The sequence below is a fragment of the Ochlerotatus camptorhynchus genome, unplaced genomic scaffold (assembly GCF_037179485.1).
Source record: "Ochlerotatus camptorhynchus isolate MF236.1 unplaced genomic scaffold, CSIRO-AGI_Acam_v1.1 ptg000443l, whole genome shotgun sequence".
NCBI lineage: Eukaryota > Metazoa > Arthropoda > Insecta > Diptera > Culicidae > Ochlerotatus > Ochlerotatus camptorhynchus.
This window is the reverse complement of record NW_027040929.1, coordinates 942233-965780: the sequence shown is the minus strand read 5'-3', so window position 1 is coordinate 965780 and position 23548 is coordinate 942233. Positions and strand designations below refer to the sequence as shown.

The following is a 23548-nucleotide window of genomic DNA, read 5'->3' as shown; positions in this document are numbered from 1 at the left end:
GCCGATGCTTCCTGGAAATGACGGAGAGTTGAATTAAATGAGGTTTTTCCCAGAAATATTTGTTCGGGGCGTATTCTGCGGAGTGCTGCACTCGTTGTCATCATGCACCGTTTGTCATTATAGCGCACTGGGATTCTCCAACTCTGATGAAAGCATCACGTTTTCTTATCATAAGTACACACTTTATAACTGACAAACAGCATCGGTTGCGCGTCGATTAGGTATTCCAGCTGGTCAAGTGCTACAAATGAGGAAAACGTCCTAAAAAAAAAAGTTCGGCGATTGCCAACAAAAATGGCGCAGAGAGGAATTTGGATTGATTACGGTTGTAAATCAATCGGAGATTAGTGATTCTATGGCTACGTAACTTCGAGGTTGCCTGCGGGAGGCTGCTGCCGGGTGTTCGTTATCTGGTGTTTCTGTTTTTGTTTGGGTGGTTTGGTAACTTTCTGGGGAATTTCATAACAATTCATTCGGGCAGATAGAGCACCTCGCGAAGCCGTTGTTGATTTGCGGCTGCAGTCATTGCATTTGTGATATTTTCAAGGCTAGCTCGTAGGGGTAATTGACTTGCCAGATTAGGCGGTGAGTACGTTTTATATATTTCATTTTGGTATTTTATTTGAGATTCCCTCGAGGGTGGAGATGTTTTCATGATGTCCAAGAATGTTTGAACGTGATTCTCCTGGATTACTATGCAAATAAGCATAGCGGAAATTACTCAATTGTCATTTTTTCATGTCTCGATGTTCTATGTCTCAATCTAAATATTATCCCTATCTGGATTATTTCGGCAATCCCTTCAGATTCCCATACATCAAGTTTTCTATTTCTCTATATTCTCTCTATCACGTTCTTTCTCTAAGTCGATGGTCCTTAGAAAATTTTCGGGATTAAGTTGAAGTAAGTGATTGAGTTTTGCTTTGGATACGGGATAAACCAATTAGCTTTTTGAACCCAAGGTGCTTCTAGAACCGTATACTATGTATTCTAATGAAACTCTTCGGGGAAAATATATCAAGATAATATATCATAAAAATATTTTCGTAGACAAAAATCAACAATCAAACAACTGCGGTTGATTTTGCAAGCTGTGATATCGCAGCTCGGAATATCAAGCTAACAAAACTCACCAACTGCAAATTTCACCAAATTGTGGTGAAATTGAGTTAAATGATTTTTGCTTTACACCCAAATGCAACCGAAACTTCCACAACGGCTTGCAGCAGTCCCTTCGCGTCTGCCATCGGTGAAGATTAAAAAGATATAACAAACTATGCTTTCTCTTTCTAAGAAAACGACGTGCAATGGAATCATTTTTGTGTCGAGTCAACTCTTAGCTTGATTTTTGCACGTTGTGAATAGTCTCGCAATATAAAAGGAGCTTGTAAAATCAATATCAAGCATGATATTTTGTTCCAATGTCACGCGTGATATTGCGAGCGCATGAGAGCCGAAAAATATCAATTGATTTCTGATTTTGCCAACACTGATCAATACTATTAACGTCATTAAGCAGTTCCACGCCAACTGACGAATCGATTTTATTCCCCCCCCCCCTCCAATTTCAATGAAACTTCGTCTAATTGTTCGCTAGGGGCAATGATCCAGGTTTCCGATCCGGAATTCGGCCATTTTAATTCTAGCCAAAAAATGGCGCGTTCGATATTTTTCAGTAAATTATAGCTCGAAAACAGCTCAACTAATCGAAATGACGTCTTAGACACAGTTGTATAAAACTGGTTTGCCTTTCCAGGAACAAAAAACACATTGAAAAAAAAATCTCAAATTTTCGTCAAAAATTAAATAAAAAACTGTTATAACCTTCAATAACATAAAAGATCATTTTAGAGGTTTAGACTTATGTTTATTTGAAAACTTATCAAAAATGATAACTTTCTGATATAGGCATATCACATAAACACATAAACTTTTAGTAAAATGTTTGAACTTTTTTTCCACAAATAATTGATATCGGTTTTCAAGCAGTAAACATATTGTCTAGTTCAGAAAATTGTTTCCAATGCATTAGACGATCTAAAAGACCGCTAATTAAAAAAAAACATCCGTAAAGTACTTGAACTGTGTAAAGCAATAGCAGCTGGGGTTGTGTTGCCAGAAAACGGGAAGGTACTGTATGTCATTGCTGAATTAGAAAGAAGGCGGGGGCATTCGCTGCTGTTTGCCTCTTGCAGCCATGACCAAGAAACAATTTTAGTTTTATAAGGGTTGTGTAGATCATGACTCAGACTTGTAGAATGCTTTAAAACCTCGATAAATATTGCAATGTTACTTGGGATGCTCAGTCCAAGCTTCATTTGCGGCTTTATTATGGTCTTCAAGTTGGCGCTAAGTTTTTTAAACCTATCAAAACAATGATAAAATCGAAATCGTTATTTGAATTCTATATTTTCAAAGCCTTTATTTGACTTTAGTTTAATGATTTCTTATAAACATACAATTGAAATAGTTTCACTCCAATAATGTTTGGAATCCAGTGAAGGGCATTTGGCACGCCTTTACAGCTGATGTGAGTTGTTTGTTTACGCGTCATTCATCGTGAGTAATCTGATTTTGTCAGGCGTACTATGATTAAAATCGGTACTACAACTTGCATGCAAGCTTATCTCCGATCAATTTAGCTCAACTTGAATCTAAAAGAACTGAATTAACGACTAAACTATAAATTTTACATCTTTATCTCTATTTTTGTTCTTCATCATTATCTTTATTCGGAGCAGGGAAAAGCCCATTTGAGTAGAGCTTACTTACATGCATTTTTTTTCAAATGGGCATAAAACCTTTCTCTTTTTTTAGCATCAACAGAATATAATCCAAATGATACATTTTAAAACTAGACAAAAACTAGACAGAACATACTTTTAGATACCTGTAAAAACCCGGGACAATCTTTTTATTTTCAAAAATTTGTATCTCAGAGATTTTTTTTTTTTTTTTTTTTTTTTTTTTACTTTATTATAGAGATTTTTAGCCAAAGGCTAGTTCATCTCTTATATCTCAGAGATGCCATGGCCGAATGAATTTTTTATTAAATCATTCCGGTGAGTGGTTCTTACATCTGTGTGCGGTACTCTCCCTCAAGACCCTCAACCTTTTTTATATTCGAGAATGTGTTGGCACAGGGGTGTTTTTTCAATCTTACTTATCATTCCGACATCATATTGATTTTTCTCGTGAAACTCCCGGATTTGATAGACTACAATCATAAGGCAACATGTCTACCTTCGAGTCTATTCCGGATGTTCCAGATTATGGTTCCATATGGTCAACCATATCAAGCGACATTTAAAATATATAGTCATATCTACTCAACGAAATATGAACAATGGCATCCGTATGGTCATATTTGATATGTCTCAAAGCCATATCAAGCGACATTTCAAATCCCATCTACTCAATGGCGCTCAAAACGACAATCATACAGCCATATGGCCTCTGTAGAATCGGTTCTGGATATTCTGTATTAAGGTTCCACATGTTCAAATTTGATATTTTTCATAAGCATATCAAGCAACATATCAAATCACATCTACTCGACTAAATATGACCAATGGCAGTCGAATCGACAATCATTGAGCTATATGGTCACCATTTGTTTGCATTAAAAGTCATACGGTTTGTTGGCACCATTTGAAAAAAAATTATCAAGTTCCCGCATAGTTTAGTTTATAGTAGTATATATAGTAGACCTGTTAATTTTAACAGAAATGGTTGGGATGCACCGGGTCAACCGTGATTACTGTTCGTCATGTTAATTTTAACTTCTGTACAAATTTTCAGCATTTTTTTTTTAAATCTTTATTTAAGAGATTTTTAGCCATAGACTAGTTCATCTCCTAAATGGTTGAAGCACATGTCATCATCTTTAAATGAAACAATCATCGATCGTCATTGAAAAGCCATGCAACTATGTTCTGTCAATCTAATTGAAACTTTTATTGGCTCTGGTGAATTTTAGCTATAACAACCTCTTTTCTGATTTTTATCTCTCAATCTATGGAATCTATCGAAAACTATGTTTGAACGAAATTTATAGAACAGTATAAGGAACATTATGCCGTAGACTACACATTTTTATATCATATGGGTGGAACGTTCGTATAACAAATACTTTAAAACTCTTCACTTTTTAACATATCATTGAGCATGAAACTAAGTCAAACTTCAATAAAATCACTTTGAATAGTCAACCTTTGGTCACAAAGTTGGTAGATAACACATTAATATTTGCTATGAAAGTTGTTACAGCAGTTTTCGTTGTTTCAGTCTCGAGATACAAATATTATAAGCCGTATATTACCTTAAAAGCATAAAATTAACTTGAAGCACCTCTTAATCATCACCGATTTTGCTGAAAAGTTGCACAGAAGTTCAAATTAACATGACGAACGGTAATCTCGGTTGACCTGGTGCATCCCGAACATTTATGTTAAAATGAACAGGTCTAATATATAGTATTTCCAATTTTGACTAACATTGAACGACCAACAAGGTTGGAAATAAGTCAACGAGCTGGAGAAACGAAGAGTTTTGCTATCAAAATTTTAAGATTCATTTTATCAGTGAAGATTGCATCAACCTGCTTGTGAGGACAGGACTAACTTGAAAGTTTCACAGAATATAGCATTTTTCATAAGCCAAACAAATTGTAGGATTTCTGGACTGGTGGATAGCTGGGATTGGGTTGTGATGCTGTGGGTTTTTCCAGAATTGGCACAGCCAGACATGGAAAATTATTTACATTCATTTGCCTCTAACTTTTCCATCAACAGAATTCCGTAAAATGATGTGTGAAGCTTTTGTTGGTTTCGATATCAACTTCAAATTTGGCGAATAACTCAAATCTGTATCTCTTATGCATGATGAACCAGAGCGAACAGAATCCACCATTGTTGTTCAGTGATTGTAAATTACATTCACTGAAAAACAATAACAAGTTCTGCCCGCTCAAGTTCGTCATGTATAAAAGATACAGATTTGAGTAATTCACAAATGTTGTAGTTAATATCAAAACCTACAAAAGCTTAATTAATTATTTAATAAAATTCTGTTGATAAAGAAGTTAGAGGCAAATGAATGTAAACTAATTCACGAAACTAATGTAAACACTCCTTTTAACATGAAACACAACTCTACACTTAACCAGGACTCTAAAAATCATTACATTTATTTTACCCATCGCTAACAAATCTTCTTTCCTTTATTTAACGTCGGTCTCTGTTCCGCAATCTAGTGCCAATCACCGACGGACATCGATTGCCATCCATTGACGGCAATCGAATGTGCAGGAAGGCAGCTTCCACACCTACGTAGGATATCACACCCATTCACAACAACACACATGGGTCGGGACCAACGGCTTAACTTCCCTTCCGAAGGAAGACGTGACCAGAGATTTTTATGCCTCAGAAAAATCCCACCGACCTCGGCTGGGATTGAACCCAGACCCATTGGGGTGAGAAAGCAGTCACGCTTACCACTACACCACCGGCGCCGGTATCGCTAACAAATGTTCTCTTAATATTTTTGGTCACGCAGGACCGTCTTCGACCTTGTGCTACTTCTCACTGATATTCCGAAGAATCGTTCGCTCGCATTCACCATCTATCGGTTGCATCGATGACGTCAACGGAGGTTCCATCGAAAGAGAAAGTGATCTCCCTAGTTGATCTAGCAGACCGTCGAACGATTGACATGCAAAACAACAGTTTGACGTAGGTACTGCGTGGTCGGTTGAGATGCTGAGGTTTAAGGTGGTCCTCACACAGACACACAAATTGGTGAAAGAAACCTCAAAACTACCCGGTAGACGTATATTTAAAAAAAGAATCTTAAAGGGCGGAACGATCAAAAATTGGACAAACATGATTAATTAGACTGATGCAAAATTTGAATTTTTCGTTCCACAGTTCTCAAACGGCTCCAAATTGGGTCCTGATTAGCGTCTCAAAATTTTAATTCATTAAGTAAGAAACTGACTTGGCGCAAACCATTTCAAGTTTGTATGAGAATTACTATGGTAAAACTCATTTTTTGTTCATATCTATCTAACAATGCACCAAATCACTCTGTTTAAGAAAATATAGATATGCGTGTTGAAAATTTTCTCAGCTACAACTTTGTTCAAGACCACTTTTCAATCAAATGTGAGGAACAAAAGTTAGTAATGATTCACGTCACTGATGTCTTATGATGATGCTCAATCCACTGTTCTGAAGGCAACAATGGTTTTTCTGGCGCGTAAAATAGAGCACAGAAATCATGGCTACTATGCCAAATTGCAGAATACAGTGTTGCCCACAAAACGGCTCCTGGATCATGCCATAAGATTATCAATCTGTTAAACAATTAATAACTATTTAATATAACATTTGGCTGAAAAACAATTTTCCGCAAAGTTGTAGCTGAAAAAAATTCACATCAGAATAGCTATAGCACTTTTTAACAGTGCAATCTAGAAAATGATTAGAAGACTGTGAGCAAATAGTTGGGTTTTCCCAAATTAATTTCCATATAAACTTCAAATGGTTGGGGCCAAGTCAGTTTTTTTACCAAATTAATTTATATTTTGGAGGCTAATCAGGACCTGATTTTAGACCGTTTGAGCACTGTGGAGCAACAATTTCAAATTTGGCATCAGTCTACTGATTTTGTTATTATGATCAAACTTTATTTCTTTTTGAAGTTCAATTTGTACATATTTAATACAGCAAAATTATTTGATTAGGCTTCCGATTCTCTAAATGCGAACTGTCGGGTTTTACGTTTCATACCTTCCAACAGATTTTGTACCGCTGTTGTATCAACTTTATTTGATGCTGAACGCCAATTTGGTTTGAACTGTTCTATGAGCCAGAAGAAGTTCGGAAAAACCTTCCAATAAAAGTCGAAAACCTATGGCTTATGGACTTACTTCCAGAAGAAGACGGAAGAAACTTCCTGGAGACGCTGGCAGACACTTATTAAGGTAGATTGGAAGAAACTTCTGGAGAAATTTCTGGGGGATGTTCTAATGATCCAGCAAATTTTCCTGATATTCACAAAACATCCCTGAAGACCCCGCAATGCCCCTGAAGTTTTCGAAACATTTCTAAAATGCACTTAGGATTATCCCATAATTCCACGGAATTCCTTAAAAGTTCTTGTAATTTTCTTGAAGTTAATGGGGTTGTTTTAGAGTTTTCTGGTCATCCTCCAAGTACTCGGAACTTCATCTTTGAAGGTATCTGGACTTTCTTGAAGATTTCGAAATATCTTAAGTGCTCTCACATTTTTTTTGGATTTATTGTATCATTAGCACTGAAGATTTTTAAAATTTCAATTCTTGGCACTGCCATTGAAAAGCAAGGAATTTCCCATAAAATGTTCTCACAATGTTCTAATGTTCACGTAACTTCCCTTACGATTCCTAAATGTGTGGAACATTGCCTGAGTTTCTCGGAAATCCTTTAAAATATCAGCGTTTCCTTGAAATTAATTGATCTGTCGTGATGTTCACGGAGCTTCTCTAAAGTTCTCTCATTTCTCTGAAACAGATGAAACTTTCCTAAAAACCATTGAATTTCCCTGAAGTTAGTTGAACGAACTTGTGAAGTTTCCAAAAAATTTCTGATGTTTTCGTAAGTTCAATGGAGTTCGCTGGAATTTCCTGAAATTTTAGGGCTTTGGAATTTGAACAGAAGTTAATGAAACTATCTTTAATTTATCGGAACTTACTCAAAATTCTAGACTTTTTTGAAGTTTCAGAACTTCTTAAAAGTTCTTGCGACTAGTGTGAATGCGCAATAAACATCTGGAAACATCCCTTGAAGTTGACAAAAAAAGGTGGGAGAAGACGGAAGAACCATTCGAGCGATGGTTGAAGAAGCTTGCCGTTTCTCGATTCATGGGTAGCCAAAAACGGCAAAAAAAATGGAAACATTAGACAAAAGAGTATCAAGCATATGACATTTTCAAAGGTGATTTTTTTAAGAATTTTGAGGGCTCATAAATTTGAGTTATTCAAAAAGCTACTCTCACAGTAATTTTCGCCGAAATTCGAGCGCGGGTAGGCAATGATAATTTTAATCATTTACAAAAATCGGTATAAATCGGTATACAATTTCAAAAATCGGTATTCTGAAGAATCTTATCTGTATATCAGTATCTAGATCGGAAATCGGTATATCTGACAGCGCTGGTTGACAGTCCGGCTCGTTTATTGGCTCTTTACGCTGTTGTGTGTGATATTCCCAATATACATCCGACATCTCTTATTTTTCAGCCCTCATCACTCTTTTGAGGGTTCCCCTATTCACCACCAGTGATAGAAACGATCGCTTAATTTCAATTGGATTCGTCAATTCAGTGAAGTTATTCGGATGAACAAAACATATCGCATGATTGGCCTCTCTGTTCAGAATACACTAACCATGCAGCGCTAGTGTCATTCGATTCAAAATGCTTGATTAAGCAGCCTACGTCTGAAAATGAATCTTATTTAGAGAGTGAGTCACTTTCATTCATTCATATGGAGGAATGTCTGAAAGCGTAGGTTACTCATGCGCTGATACTAGATAGGAGGTTGCTGTCTTTAGTAAAATTATTCAGATTGATAAGACCTATTTATTGTGTACTGGACAGCTCAGATCGAATTTCTCATATCCGTCGGCGCTTATGTACCACTTAACTTTTGTTTGTTTGCTACACGGTCAATGAGATCAACACAAATTTGAGTTCGGTTTACTCATAAATTGCAAAAAGTGCAGAATTTGCCTTATGTTTTTTTTTAGGTTTTTCAAGGTATTAGTTCCCAAATATGAGAACAGTAAATATTGAATTCTCTCAGTCTATTGGTAGGGAACAAAAACTACTTCGGCCTAATCGCCCATTCCCGGCCTATCGAGCACAAAACATCAAATATATCTATGATTTCGGCGTGAACGTGTCAAACAAACGTTTGATACGATGCTTCTATTCAATAGCTTCAAGACAAAGTGTTGAAGAACTTAAAATAAGATCTCGAAAACAAAAGGCGCACGTGAATTCACTTTTCTTTCCGTTCCATAGACCAAAGAGAATCCCAATGGTGTTTCAATGGCTAATAGGCCCAAGAAAACCCGTAGGCCAAGTTGAGCCGCCAGAAGCAATTTTGCATTTTGTACAATAAACGAATATTTCGAGAACCCTTATCAGAACTAACGGTACATATGGAAAGGTAAATAAATTTGGAAGCTATCTGTAATAATATCATTTCGTTTGGTGCTAAACCACGCTAGATTAAGAAAGACTAAGTGCGGGTTGTGCTTAATAGGCCGGGAATGGGATAGTTATCCCTACTAATCTTAGGCTTTGTAAAAATTTCGTCAATTTTTCTCATTTCCGGCAAATTTTTGAGGTTTTCCAAAGGAAAATATAAGGAAAATTTACTCATCGATGAGTTTCTGCACTTGTTGCGATTATGAGTAAACTGAAGTCAAATTGGGCTTGATCTCATTGGGCGTTTATAACTTGACTGCTACATAGAAGGTTGATGTCTTTGGAATAGTTGTTCAGATGAATACAACAAATTCCGAATGACCAGTAATTTGATCTATTGTTGTATATCCTGTGTCCTTAGTTTAGTCGTATTCTCCATCACTATTGAGAAATGATGAAGTATTCGATTTTTTTTACAGTTGTCATTCTTGCATTTAGCGCAAGGATCCGACTTTAATTGAAAGGTCCCGCTATTTATACACTTCGGAGTGTTGAAACACCCTCCAAAAGCGCGCCCCTTTGTCAGTCAAAATTGGATTCCTTAGCAACAAAATTAAATAATGACCTAGTCTTAAACACTTCAAACTAGGGAACAACGAATTACTATAAGATTAGGAATCACATAGAAGACTAACTAACTCATTTTTTCCTTGTTTCAAGATCATCCTCGGTGGACTGGGGGAGAGGTAGCTCATCGATTCTTCCGGTTCGCCTCCTAGCATCGTGCTATAAGGTACCAGGGATAACCAGGGTAGTTGATCGATAGCTCGATGACGTCATTTCGTTGACGTCTGCAATGGAAAATTCTCATAGCAGGCGTTGACGATGGGACGTTGTCGAGCTGTTGAATAGCAACTATCGTGGTAACTCACCGATTACCTGTCGATCTGCCAAATTTGGAAAGAATTGTCTCATATAATAATATTCACAAGAAATTGCGAGTAGCTGAGTGGAATGGAGATAAGTTAAGCATTGGGTACAGGACCAAGTCTCCCCTGGGTGGTGCCAAAATATGAGTGCAATAGAATCATCAAGTTGCCATAAGGCACGGAATGAGACTATTGCATGGCTGGGTAGTCAAAGTCTTCCATTCGTTAGTTATTTCAGGTGGATTAGAACAGGTTTAGGTGGACGTTGGCCAGATTTGGATTTTTCAGATGTAATCCTGGATTACATTTGAACGTCATTGAACGTCGCGTGAAAGTGGAACTTAATGAAGGCCTAAGTACTTTTTCGTAGTTTTTAGTTTTCGGATTTGAAAGATCGTCGGTTACAGTGGCCTGCTTACTGAGCAGAAAAACGCTGTCCCAGGTCCTTACATATCAAAGAGATTTATGGTAAAATCGCTTGTGAATCGTGTATTTTGCGAAACTCGTTGTTGTCCTTGGTTCCGGGTTTGAATGGATACACAAATTTGAGCAACGGTATTATGTGATATGAGGGGCTCGGTGGCCTTTGAGCAACCGTTTTTGCTTACTGAGCAGAACATCATGAGTTTAATCTCAGGCCCATCCACATTCAAGATTCGTCAATCGTTTTATTTGTTAATATGACTACGTGGTAATAACAGCAACTCGGTGATTAAAAAGGTGCTCGTCTGCCTAGTGGCAAATGTTTTTGCTTACTGAGCAGAAGACCGTGGGTTTAGTCCCAAGCTCCTTCGCGTTATATGATCGTTAGGACATCAATTCAGCTTATCGTTTACCAAAACGAACCCTGCTGCAAACCCAACCCTCTTATCCAACATCCCAGTGATTCCTCGTGGAAGTGCAGAGGTGTTCTCGGCTTCCATCAAAGCGAGTGTCATGTCAACACAATCCTTCCCATTCCTTTCTTGACTTGTGTTCGGGCGCGGCCGGCGCTGGTATTGCCTAATTTAAGATCACCAGTTTTTACACATTGAGGATGATTGCTAGTCCCAAGCATCGTCTATTGGTTCTCTGTGTAATTACAGCTGATCTGACAGTAACAGAGTAGCAACCGTGGGCGGTCAATCAAGCTCAAGCTTAAGCTCAAGCTGAAGATCATCCTCGGTGGACAAAACCGAGTATTGTCACTATCAACAAGGCATACAAAGTAACAAGGACTAAGATTTGTTCCTTGGATTACTGAAAAATCCTGTTCCCTTAGTTTGAAGTAGTCAGGACTAGGAATCGGTGGTAGATCTTACATTCCGCAAGGTATCACGAAAAGGTGTCATATCCACGTTACGGGGGATTGTATTGTTACATTCTTAGTGAAATTATGCGTCTGTCTTCAACTTTCATTTTGTTTGCGGTTACTTGGGAAATGGTGGTGGTTGTCAATCACCCATATTCTTGTTCGAACTTGAATAAGTTTTAAATGAAAGCAAATTTGTCTGTCATAGTTCTGCAACATAAAGATTATGTGATGTCAGGTGCACTTTGATCACTAAAGTTGTTTTGCCATGACTAACATTAATAAGTTTCCGAAAGATGGGTGAACATGTTTGGAACCTAATTATGAATAATAAAGGTACTGATGTTTTAACTTCAAAAATTTAATCTTAATAAAGGGTGATACGGTCAAAATTTGGTCAAGGGAAAACGCGTGTAAATCGGTGAAATCGTTTATTTAAAAAATCAAATTAAATTTCTTTTTCAAGTTCAATTAGTATAAAATTCAGGAAAAATATTCAGTTAGGCTTCCGCTTTTCCAAATCCGAATTGCCGGGCCTTACGCTTGACCCCTGCCATCAGATTTTGTACAGCCACCTTGTCCACCTTCTTCGCCGCAGAAAGCCAGTTTGCCTTGAACTGCTGCTCGCCCTTAGCAGTTTTTTTGGTCTTCTTTAGGTTCCGCTTGACAATAGCCCAGTATTTCTCAATTGGGCGGAGCTCTGGCGTGTTGGGAGGGTTCTTGTCCTTGGGAACCACCTGCACGTTGTTGGCGGCGTACCACTCCATGGACTTTTTACCGTAATGGCAAGATGCCAAATCCGGCCAAAACAGTACGGAACAACCGTGTTTCTTCAGGAAAGGCAGCAGACGTTTATTCAAACACTCTTTCACGTAAATTTCTTGGTTGACAGTCCCGGAAGCTATGAAAATGCTGCTTTTCAAGCCACAGGTACAGATGGCTTGCCAAACCAGATATTTCTTTGCGAACTTTGACAGTTTCATGTGCTTGAAAACATCTGCTACCTTCCCCCTTCCTTTTTCCGTATAAAACTCCTGTCCCGGAAGCTGCTTGTAGTCGGCTTTGACGTAGGTTTCGTCGTCCATTACCACGCAGTCAAACTTCGTCAGCATCGTCGTGTACAGCCTCCGGGATCGCGCTTTGGCTGTCGTATTTTGTTTATCATCGCGATTTGGAGTCACTACCTTCTTGTAAGTCGATAGTCCGGCTCGTTTTTTGGCTCGATGCACGGTTGTAGACGATACACCCAGCTTATTTGCGGCATCTCGGAGAGAGAGGTTAGGGTTTCGCTTGAAACTACCGGCAACTCTCTTTGTCGTCTCAGCGGCTTCCGGTTTTCGATTTCCCCCGATCTAGACTTCCTGGCTGTCGACAAACGTTCCCCAAACACTTTAATTACATTTGTAACGGTTGATTTGGCAACTTTTAGCGATTTTGCCAACTTTGCGTGCGAGTAGCTCGGATTTTCGCGATGCGCGAGCAAAATTTTGATACGCTGCTCTTCTTGCTTGGACGGCATTTTGACAACTGAAGAGTGAATTCCAAAATCAAAATAGGAGCAACATTCTACACACACACACACCTTCAAAATGAGGGGTGTTTAGGTTTTTTAAATGCAAAATTGAAAGAAATACGTCAAGTTGATATTGACCAAATTTTGACCGTATCACCCTTTATTAGTAGGGTAAATGTTGGCTTCGGCACCTATTGACTGTTTTCGGCAACCAAAATTTAAACGTTAATTTCACTATGGTTTCCCATCTACACACTTCCCTGAATGTTTCCAAACGATTATTTAGTCTTTCAGCTTCAATCTGATTATATTTGTACGACCGAGCAATTCTGTAATGCCAGATTTTTCTTCAAATGAAGCATACGCACTAAAAAATGGGGTTGATTTCGAGTTGCCGATAATAGAACAGCTATTTAACACGCAGTTCTAATGGGAAGGTTGCCGAAGAAAAAGAGGCTGCCGACAATAGTAACACTCACCTGAGAAGTTTGGAGCGTTATAAAAACGCTTTCAAACCGTTTTGAAAAATTCTGTCGATTGGAATGGATAGAGAAGCAAGCAGCAGATGAATATAAACAAACAGACACGTCATATATGTGCGTGACACTGAGAATATGCTAATAGAAGTGCGGACGCTGCTTAGATTGACGAGAATACGTAAATTCCCCTATTTATTCAATAACCGCCCAATGTTAAAAATTTGAATATTCAATTGTTCATTTTAGAGTTAACTTCCTAAACCATTTATTTTGTTATTAATATATTATTGAATGGAGCTGCAAAAATAAACTCGTAGTTCTACGTCAAATGCGGTCGTTTTTGAAATCCGAGATTGTTGAAATTTAATTTTTTTGGTGTCTGCCATCTAGTCTCAAAATCTCGAAAGTTTCTTATGTTATCTTCGACAAATATTTCAGTTTGAAAGTCCAATGTTGTTGGATTCTTTTTTTTTTAAATAAATTTCCAAGCTCAATTTATCATTCAGCACAACGCCTTTCGAACAAAATTGAAGTAATCATGAAATAAAGTCCATAATACGAAACTCTTTTGTTTCCGGTCTTATGCATACTATCTTTATTTGAATCATGGAACAGCATTTTAGTTTGAGGAAATTTAGGAATATTACTTTTTGCCGCATGTAGTTATTTACCGGGAAACTATGCTGGGTAACCGGAACTGGAGTTTTGTGAAACATCGCACATTTTAACCTGTCACTTTTGTAAACAATTCAATGGGTCAAAGCCTTCTACAACTCAGCCATAAAAATGATAAACGCCTACCATCAAAGGTGGTGAAATTATGGCGAGCGTGAAAAGCTTGATATGTTGATTTTTGATAATGCGAGACTCAAATTCATTAATTAGTTAGTATTACTTGTGTCAATGAATGTAGGAGACAACGATACAGATAAACTGAGTGGTTTAAAACGCAGTCTTAAAACTAGTTTTGTACTTAAACTGCATGATTCCAGGATCTGATGACCCTGAAGGAATTCTGGAAGCGACGCCATTCGCTACCTACCCCGACGCTGCCAAACCACCCAAACAAAATACATCAGGATCGATCCACTTCAAAGGCTCCCGCCTTCCCGAATCGATCCATCTTTTTCGCGGTGAATTCTACAACACATCTGATAAGGCACACGATTCGCTCGTCGTCTACAAAATGGGTGATATACATGTCAAAGTGATAACCGGCGGACAGATGGACACCATCGGAAAGGGGCAGATCGATTGTCCATTAGGCGCAATTAGACACGGGAACACGAGCCTTGCCCACAAGGTGCATACACACACATGCTCACACGTGTAGGTGATAAGGGATCCGCTGGAAATATCTTCCAAGTGACATAATTTTTATTATTTGCTGCTCGATTTCGTCGCCATCATCGTCGACCTGCTCTAATTTTGCACCGTTTATCGTAAAAGACGTCAATGCTTCTGATGGTAGGTAGATCCATCACTTTTGCGGGTTTGCTGTAAAAAGTAACAGTAATCTGAAGCTATTGCCCTCATTCAGCTGTAGAAAATGAATTCAAATTCCGTTTCATTCGACCGTTTACAGCCGAACAGATGAATATTTAGTTCCGAAATGGAAGGTAAGCCCCGCGCTACCGCCACCGTCATCGTCGTCGTCGTCGTCGTCGTCGTCGTTGCTAGATAAACATTGGGAACAACGTTTAGACTGCAAAAAAAAAAAAAAAATCGAAATCGCATTGGATGCGGGTTTGAACTCCACCATGAGCCGGATAGATGAGCCTGCATATTTTTTTGCCCTCAACGAGGTTCGCTTTCCTTTCACGTGCGAATGCGTTGTTTCCCTCGTTTCACGTAACATCCACAAAAACCCACGAGCCAAAAGTGCATTCACACTAATTGAGCAAAATTTACACTCAATCAAAGGAAACTTTGCAACGAGTAGTAAGAAGCAAACTGAAAAAAAAAACCTCGACCACCGTCAAATTGGGCTGATGCAAACGATCTCCTCGCGAGTAGCAACGCGGCGCAGTACACTGGTCAAAATTTCGCACGCGTTACTAAGCACGAAATCCGCGCAGTTGACTTCGATGCACCTGAATGCGGATGGAAGGCTCTTTTACATCAAGAGAGTGGGTTTTTCCTAATTTGAATTTTTACAGTCTCCACTTGAGTCACCAAGGCAAATGATGAACTGGGGGCAAAAAATAAAATAATAACAACAAAACCGACTAGTCAAAGACGCAGGTGGTGAATGGTCGATTAGTAGCGCATTAGGTGAGCTGTGGCATGACTCGTGGGGATCATTTTGTTTTTCATTTTACGGGTGTAAAAATAAATCGGTCGATTCATCCAAATTACCGGTCAATGCAAAATCTGCATTATGCATGCTTTCGTTCGTTGGATTGACTTTTTTCATGAATGCATTGTGAGGACTCGTGGAAGTGCTGGAAGGCACCCTTTGGTTCACTTGATATTTAAAAGCCAAAATTTTAAAGGAAAATTTTCCATTATTCCGGGGAAAAAAATCGAACTTCAAGAAGTTCTTCCCATAGTAAGACTTTAAAAATCGGTTCTGAGTTAAGATTCGATTTAAGTCCATCCTAAAGCTCGTGTTTACTTTGATTGACACTTACTGCCAAAACATTTTCCAATCAAAAAATGAAAGGCTTCGATCAGTGCGCAGTTTAGGAACATTTACAAGGCCGTACTTGAGTGTGTATGTGTATGCGTGCGCAGCAACATCGCCCACTAATGGATTCCTGATTAGAGCCAAATTAAACGTAAAAATTACATTTTGGCAAAACGATTGTTCCGCCCACTCATCGCCGCTCATTTACGCATCACGAAACGCTCTGATTGTCATCGAATTAAACAATTCACTCATAACGTTATGGGTAGGCCTACTGCAGTAGGCGTCCTTGCTGTCCATTGAATGTCATTCGCCCTAACTACATTATATTACGAAACGAATTGTGTAGCTGGGCAGCGTTGAAAAGTGAAGAGCCACGCTTTCAGTAGGCATACAAACTAGAACAATTTCGTTTTGTTCACACTTTTCTCATGCCTCGGCAGCAGGGGGCGGGACACCTTAGCTGAATGTATCAATATATTTAAAAAAAAATCATTCTCTTGACTTAGAAATAAAAACAAAAGTATCCGTAGAACAAACATTGCTCTATCTTTCACATGTATTAGTTTTGCAAATATATCAAAGTTGTCGTGCCCCTTGCTCGGCAGTCATAAATAAGAGCAGTAGCTCACTTTTCCCCATTTGCAGTTCCACATAGTAGACTAAACATGTTCTGCTCTTTTTTTTTTCGTTTTGTCACATACCTACCTTCATAATGTGTTTATTGTGAATGTCGTGTGTCGCCCGTTCTAATGACCATCCAGTCCAACTTCGGTGGTCATGCCCTTCGGTGTTTTCCTGTGTCAGCCCATCCACCCTCCCACCGTTCCTCCAGCGATCAGTGGCTGTAGAAATAGATGTCATAATACTTTTACTTCGACCTTTACACACATTCCGGAGGGGCATTCCACGATCGATCGATACTGGTTTCGGTACACGAATATTGACCACAAAGGTCTACCAGGAACGCGTTAATGGAAGTTTTGGCGGAGAGCTGTCGTTTGTATTTCGATTGACCTGACAAGGGCGACGACAACAAGTGGTTGCTTTAATTTGAGTGATAACACAGTTGGAGCCATTTCCGCTCCAAGCGCCATCGAGGAGAGAATGTGGAGGTACTGCATCTGTTATTGTAGCGGCAGATACAATGTAAAAGGTGCCGTGGTGTGATATTTGATTGATTAGCGGTGGCGGTGCCGGTGATGGCAAATCAAACTCAACAAACCACTCGAATTCGATGCGTGAGCTTCACCTTGAAAAATCCGAAACACTGAACATATGCACGGCCTGCTATTTGTTCTGTTTTGGTACTTTGTAGCAAAACTGCGATTATGACCTGCTACGATCTATTAATCGGGACTTGGACGAACGCACGCCATTGACTACTACACAGCAATAGACGTGATTAAGGGGCGCTTAGTCGCACGCTTATCACCTCTATCCCGAATAGTTACGAAACGAAAGTGACATCACACTCCCAATGTAGGAGCTCCAGTTCGAATTCGAGGGGAAATGTGTTAAACAAATCACACTCTTTGAACTTGTACCGAATCAGATCTGGTGGTGTGACACGATGGCCCGGAGCGGGCGTAACGGGAGCAATGGAAAAGTAATCTAAACATTAGTCGCCACGAGTTGGCTTGGAAGATTTCTTAAAATAAAAATTGACTTGCAGCTGGCTGGCTTGGTTGTGTCTTTTACTATAAGACGTTTATTGTGGATGTGGTACAGAGAAATATCATATGGCCTGCTGCGATAAGCGCCGAGGCGGGTGGACCAGTAGCATGTTTTATGCGTATTCTGTTCACACATAGGAATGATGTGTGTGCTCGTAGTTTAGATTGTGGAGTGAAACATATGTTTTCGCTTCATGTCCGGTCCGATTCGTGGGAGATGATTTGTAAACCTTAGTACCGCTCTTTTATATGGTATGTCCAAGTTTTGGTATTACGTTTTTTTTTCGGAAAAGAGAACTGTGTGAGATTTTTATTTTGTAGCAATTTTTCCCCTGAGCAAAGACTGCCAGAGAGTGCAGTTCATTCGGTGGTAGTTAAATAAATAAATGATGGAAAGTTGGACGATCAGACGAGTCTGGTTTGTTTTTACAGTGCAACGGAGGCGGATAGCGATGTTGATTGTTTTTGTGTGTTATTATTTCAGAGCAATGTTTGAGATTTGAAGGTAAATTTTACGAAGTCTTCATCACATTTTTTTTGTTGCGATTATTGCAGTTTGATTCAATCGTTAAAATGAACAGTCTACTTCCTCTACCAGGTATCATTTTACCCTCGCTGAACAATTCGATAAATGGCTAATTATGATATGACAACTGATTAACAGAAAGCTTGAAGGCTTAGTTAAAGGTTAGCCAAACGCTGATAAAAGTGTTATCATATTGGTATTGAGCTCGCTATTATGTACTTTATTTTTCATCAAACACTTTTTGAAGAAAAGCATAATCTCCATTAGATTCAACTTATTTAAATACTAAGGGCAGATAACCTCGTAAATAAAGTTATAAATAAAAAAAACTTAGGGAATGACAGTCCATAATGCACCTCTACACTGAGGCAAATGAACGTAAGCATTTTATATGAACCACTTATGAATTTTAGCCACAAGCAATCGGTTGAAATGAAAAATAATGTTGGCAAAAAAAAAATAATAAAACCGAGCAGACTGGAAACGAATCATGAGACTAAGAGACGATGAGACTAAGGAGCTCGTGCGTTGACCACTCGTCTTTCAACGCTTGGTATAATGAAATGGTTAAGGCGTATAAGAGCTAACTCATCTGAGACGAAACTCATAAGTCACGCTGAAATTCTTAAGTTTATTTGCCTCAGTGTAGGGTTAAATGGCTCTTCTCAGTTTTTAACTCTTCGAGCACCAAAACAAAGTCAAACTTTTCACTATGTTAACGTCAGTAATTAACGGTTTTCTGATATTTTGATCCTATTGGAAAGTATATTAGTTCTTCTTCCATATGGTTTAATTGGTTAGATCACATGGTGGTTGATACGATTTTAAGTTATTTTTTTGGATTCTCATTTTTTGTCGAGTCGGTAGACAAGTCGTTTCAGCGAGTTAAAACTTATTGATTTCTCCTTGCATAATTTTCCCTGAAAGCTAATAAAAATATCTAGTTAAATGCAACATAGTCGAATTTTAAATTGCACTACTGAAAGAGTACTGGCCTCTGGAAATTTTGCTAAAAAATAATAATTTGATTTTTACGGTTTAGAATCCGAGATACATCGTTTTGAAAAAAATTGTCGAGTTCATTTTCAGTTTGGTGCTTGAAGAGTTAATTGCTTTCCTATTTATATTTATGGGATTTCCAGCGCAGAAATTGTAGTAGGCGATTGCTTCAAGAAATATCATGTACTGGTACATACATTACTCCGAATAAAGTCATACAGTCTACTCTCTCTTCATTGATCTCTCCCTAAAGGCCTGTACGCTTGTATAGAGATCGAAGCGAAGTGAAAATCTCATATGAAATACTCAATTTTCCCTTCGCTTGGATCTATATTCAAATACGATCCAACGAAACCGAATAGTGGATCGGATTTATTTCACTTTAGTTCACTTTTTTCACTCATGCACATGCTCGTAAAAAGCACAGGACCGCGAAAACATGACGTTTCGACAAAACGTGTCTGCTGAAAACTGCCAGATTTCACTTCGCATGAACTGTGAACTGTGAAAAAAGTTAATAAATAGGGTAAATGATGGCTTCGGCACTCATTGAATGTTTTCGGCAACCAAAATCAAATCTTTAATTTCACTGTATTTTCTCACCAAAACAGTTCGCTGAATATATTATAACGGTTCCATAGTTTGTTAGCTTCAATGTGATTACATTTTTACGACTGAGCAAACATATTATGCCAGGTTTTTCTTCAAATGAAACATACGCACTGCAAAATACGGCTGATTTTAAGTAACCGATAATAGAACAGCTGGTTAACACACAGTTTAAATGGAAAGGATGCCGACGAAAAAGAGGCTGCCGACAATAGTTACACTCATCTGAGAAGTTTGGAGCGTTAAAACGTTTTCTAACTGTTTTGGACAATTCTGTCGATTAGAATGGATAGAATAGCAAGCAGCAGATAAATGTAAACATGCAAACATGTCATATGTGTGCATGATGCTGATGAATTGCTAATAGAATTATGGACGCTGCTTAGATTGACGGGAATACATAAATTCCCCTAGATGTTCCAAAATCCTTTTTTCGCCACCATTTTTGCCAGTAAAATGTCATGAATGGAAAGCCAGGCTACTTCGACCAAAGCGGTCGAAGTAGCTTGGCTTTCCAAATCATGAAATACGTCATCAAAGCGCCCATACAAATTTCCAAAATTTATCTCCATAGGCCTCCAAAGCCCGCCATTTGAAAATAGGATTTATGACGCAGATTTCAAAATTTTGGTTTGCAAGGTATGGTAGTAAACATTTAAAATGCTTATAGTTTTCTGAATGAAGTACTTTATATGAATTTGAATGTTACTGTGGGGGAAGAAAAGTCGATATCTACCTATTTGAATCACTTTCATCAAATATTTTGAAAAACTTACAACATTTAATGTAATACGCAATGCGTGATCAACTCTGCACACTGTGCCGAAACACATCACGGCACACTGATCAACACTTTAAGGCACACTTTGACAAGTATGACACAGAATATAATATAAAACGGAATCACCGTTTTTTTTTGCTGACGTTTCTCCTATAGTTGCTTAGATTTCGCACTTTGTAGACAGTAGTTGATCTTTGTTTTGATCTGGATGAAATTAACAAATCCATTGGACTAGACGATCAGATGCCAGATTAGAAGTAGGATTTTGCGCGGATCCCTCCTCTGTCCAGGGATTCGCAAGATTTGTCGAAGTGCGGTGATAAATACCAGCGCCGGGGATCATCACCAGCAAAAGCAATAACTAGGTCACCCTTAGGGTCCTCCTCTTTTGCAACCAACATGGTTGCAACTATTGCTTGGAGTTTCCGGTAGCAATAATATCAGTAATCACGGTTCACATGGGTCAATTCCACAGACACTAAGTGGTGGCCAGATACATAGCGTCATACAAATCAGGTACCTTCCTTCCCGGATGAGCGGTATGCGGAGCCACCGGTTGCTCATCCTGTTTGATACCTCACCGTAAAAATTTTTGAAACCTGCTTCATTAAGCCTTTTTCACAGATAGCGCGTTTTAGACGCCTATAATTCAATATCCTCCTCAACTCGATGGTTTCTTCAATATCGTGTTAGGGAGAATTGACTGTATTGAAAAGCCTGCTACAAATTCAGAAGTGGGATGGAAATTTGTCTTTCTATGGATTGTCAACATCTGCATGTGTACCTATCGGAGGAATCTAATCGACCGAAATTATTAAATTCATGAATTGGATATGCTCAAATCAATATTTAAAGGTACAATTAACCAAGGTTTTTTAAACATATTTAGTGGCATAATAAAATACAAAACAGGAAAGTAAATTTTCGCACTGCAGACAATCTTAAACAATCACTACGCGCAAAAAGCAAAGCAGGCTATTTTTCTACGCCTATTTTGATTTGAAGAACAAGCTATAAAATGAATTCCGTGTGTGTCTGCTTCTCCCTTCCAGGTTTCAATCATATGCTACCGATTCTATTGTATCTATTTGTTTCTATGCGACAAGTAACCTTATTATGATCGGAGTTTTCCGCACTCGCTAAGGCTCCAATTCCACCAACATCTCGCGTTTGGGCCTTTAGGAAGAATCGCGATTTAGAGACTATCAAATAAAATACTAACGACTTTATTCGGTGCAAAACTTTTGACCAAAAGCGTCATACATAGCCTTCAAAGTGCCATCTCTATAGAACAACCGGAAATGATTTCAGCAGAAGCAAAAATGGCCGAACGCCATGCCACACCAATGACCAAGGATTACCATCAGCGCTAGGTTTGTCAATGTCACAAATCAATTCACACACTTCACCTCATAAAAAGCCATAAAGCGTCCCCGTTTCTTTTTGCTACAGTCTAATTGGCATTACCGCAATGTTGCCAAATCATTCACATTTTCAGCCGATATATGTATAATGGCCCTAAAAAGAGTATTATTTATTTATTTATAATTTATGCAAATTGCTGCTGATGCTAATTTCTAAAATTAGATCGGCAACACAAATCCTGATACTATTCCATAACAGAAAACACCTGCGCGTATTTGGAGATAATGGAGATGTATATGAGCAAGGCCTTCTCTCCAACACAATTAGACAAAAACCGGTTTAGGAGGTGACAAATGTGTCACCGCAAAAAATTTGCCTTCGGTAGATCATCTCCCCCGAAATCTGTAGCCAGGCAGCTGCGAGTAGCATGTTACATATTTATTTCCGATTCGGATCAGGTTTTGTTCAACTCTCTCGCGATACGACGCGTGACGATGGTCCAATCCGAAATGAAAATAATGCAAAAGCCCGAGAAAAATGTGACGGATGTGCTGATTGAAATCTAATAAAATTGGTTTGTTCGTCCACCGTCGACCATTAATTCGATTGTCCGTCCGTCCACCAGCCTTTTGTCGGTGTGAATTCCGGTCCGGACGAGCCAGAGCCAGAGTTCATAGGCTCATTACGGGCTACGTCCGCATTAGTGATAAAATGCTGGTGTTGTGAGCAATCGATTTTCATGGCATGCTCATTAGACTGATGCAAAATTTTTAATTTTCGCTCCACAGTGCTTAAACGATTTCAAATCGGGTCCTGATCTCATTTGGTGAGAAGCTGTGCTTGTAGGAAATTTTCTCAGCTACATCTTTATTCAAGACCACTATTCGGTAAGACACCAGCGACTTGAATCATTAATAACTTTTGTTCCTTAAATTTAGTAAGGAACAAAAGTCATTAATGATTCAAGTCGCTAAAGTCTTATGATAACTACTCTATCTACTCATCAGGCAACATTGTGCTGGCAAGTGTAATGGAGCACACACATCATGGCTACTATGTAACATTGCACAATACAGTGTTGTCCAGAAAACAGCTGCTTGCTCATGCCATACCTAAATAACATTGCAAGTTTTATCAAGGTTTTAAAGCATTCTACAAGTTTAAATTATGGTCTAAAGAACCCTCATAAAACCAAATTTGTTACTTGGAATAAGATGATCCATACCTTAAATAATTAATAACTATTCAATTTGATGAGCTGTAGCTTTGTAGAAAATAAGATCAGTTGTAGAACTTTACATCAAAGTTTGGGTTTCCCATTGTAATTTTCATATAAACTTCAAATGGTTTGTGCCAAGTCAGTTTCTTACCAAATGAGTTGAAGCCGTTAAAAAAAATTGCAACACTCTAATGCTCATGCATGGGTTTCTCATAAAAGTGTGTGCAATACTGTGAAAATCTAGTGGGCTAAGCGAAAAAAAAAATCGATTCACTTTCACTTCTTTTAATGCCGCAAGGGAACTTTATTGTGGTGCGCTCGGCTTTCCCCCGAG

At 38.5% G+C, this 23548-nt stretch overlaps 1 protein-coding gene across 1 annotated transcript in view; it reads left to right on the top strand.

Moving 5' to 3' along the window:
• CrebA (Cyclic-AMP response element binding protein A) overlaps window positions 1–23548 on the top strand; it is a 242870-nt gene that overhangs the window by 13894 nt on the left and 205428 nt on the right. The window lies entirely within an intron of this gene.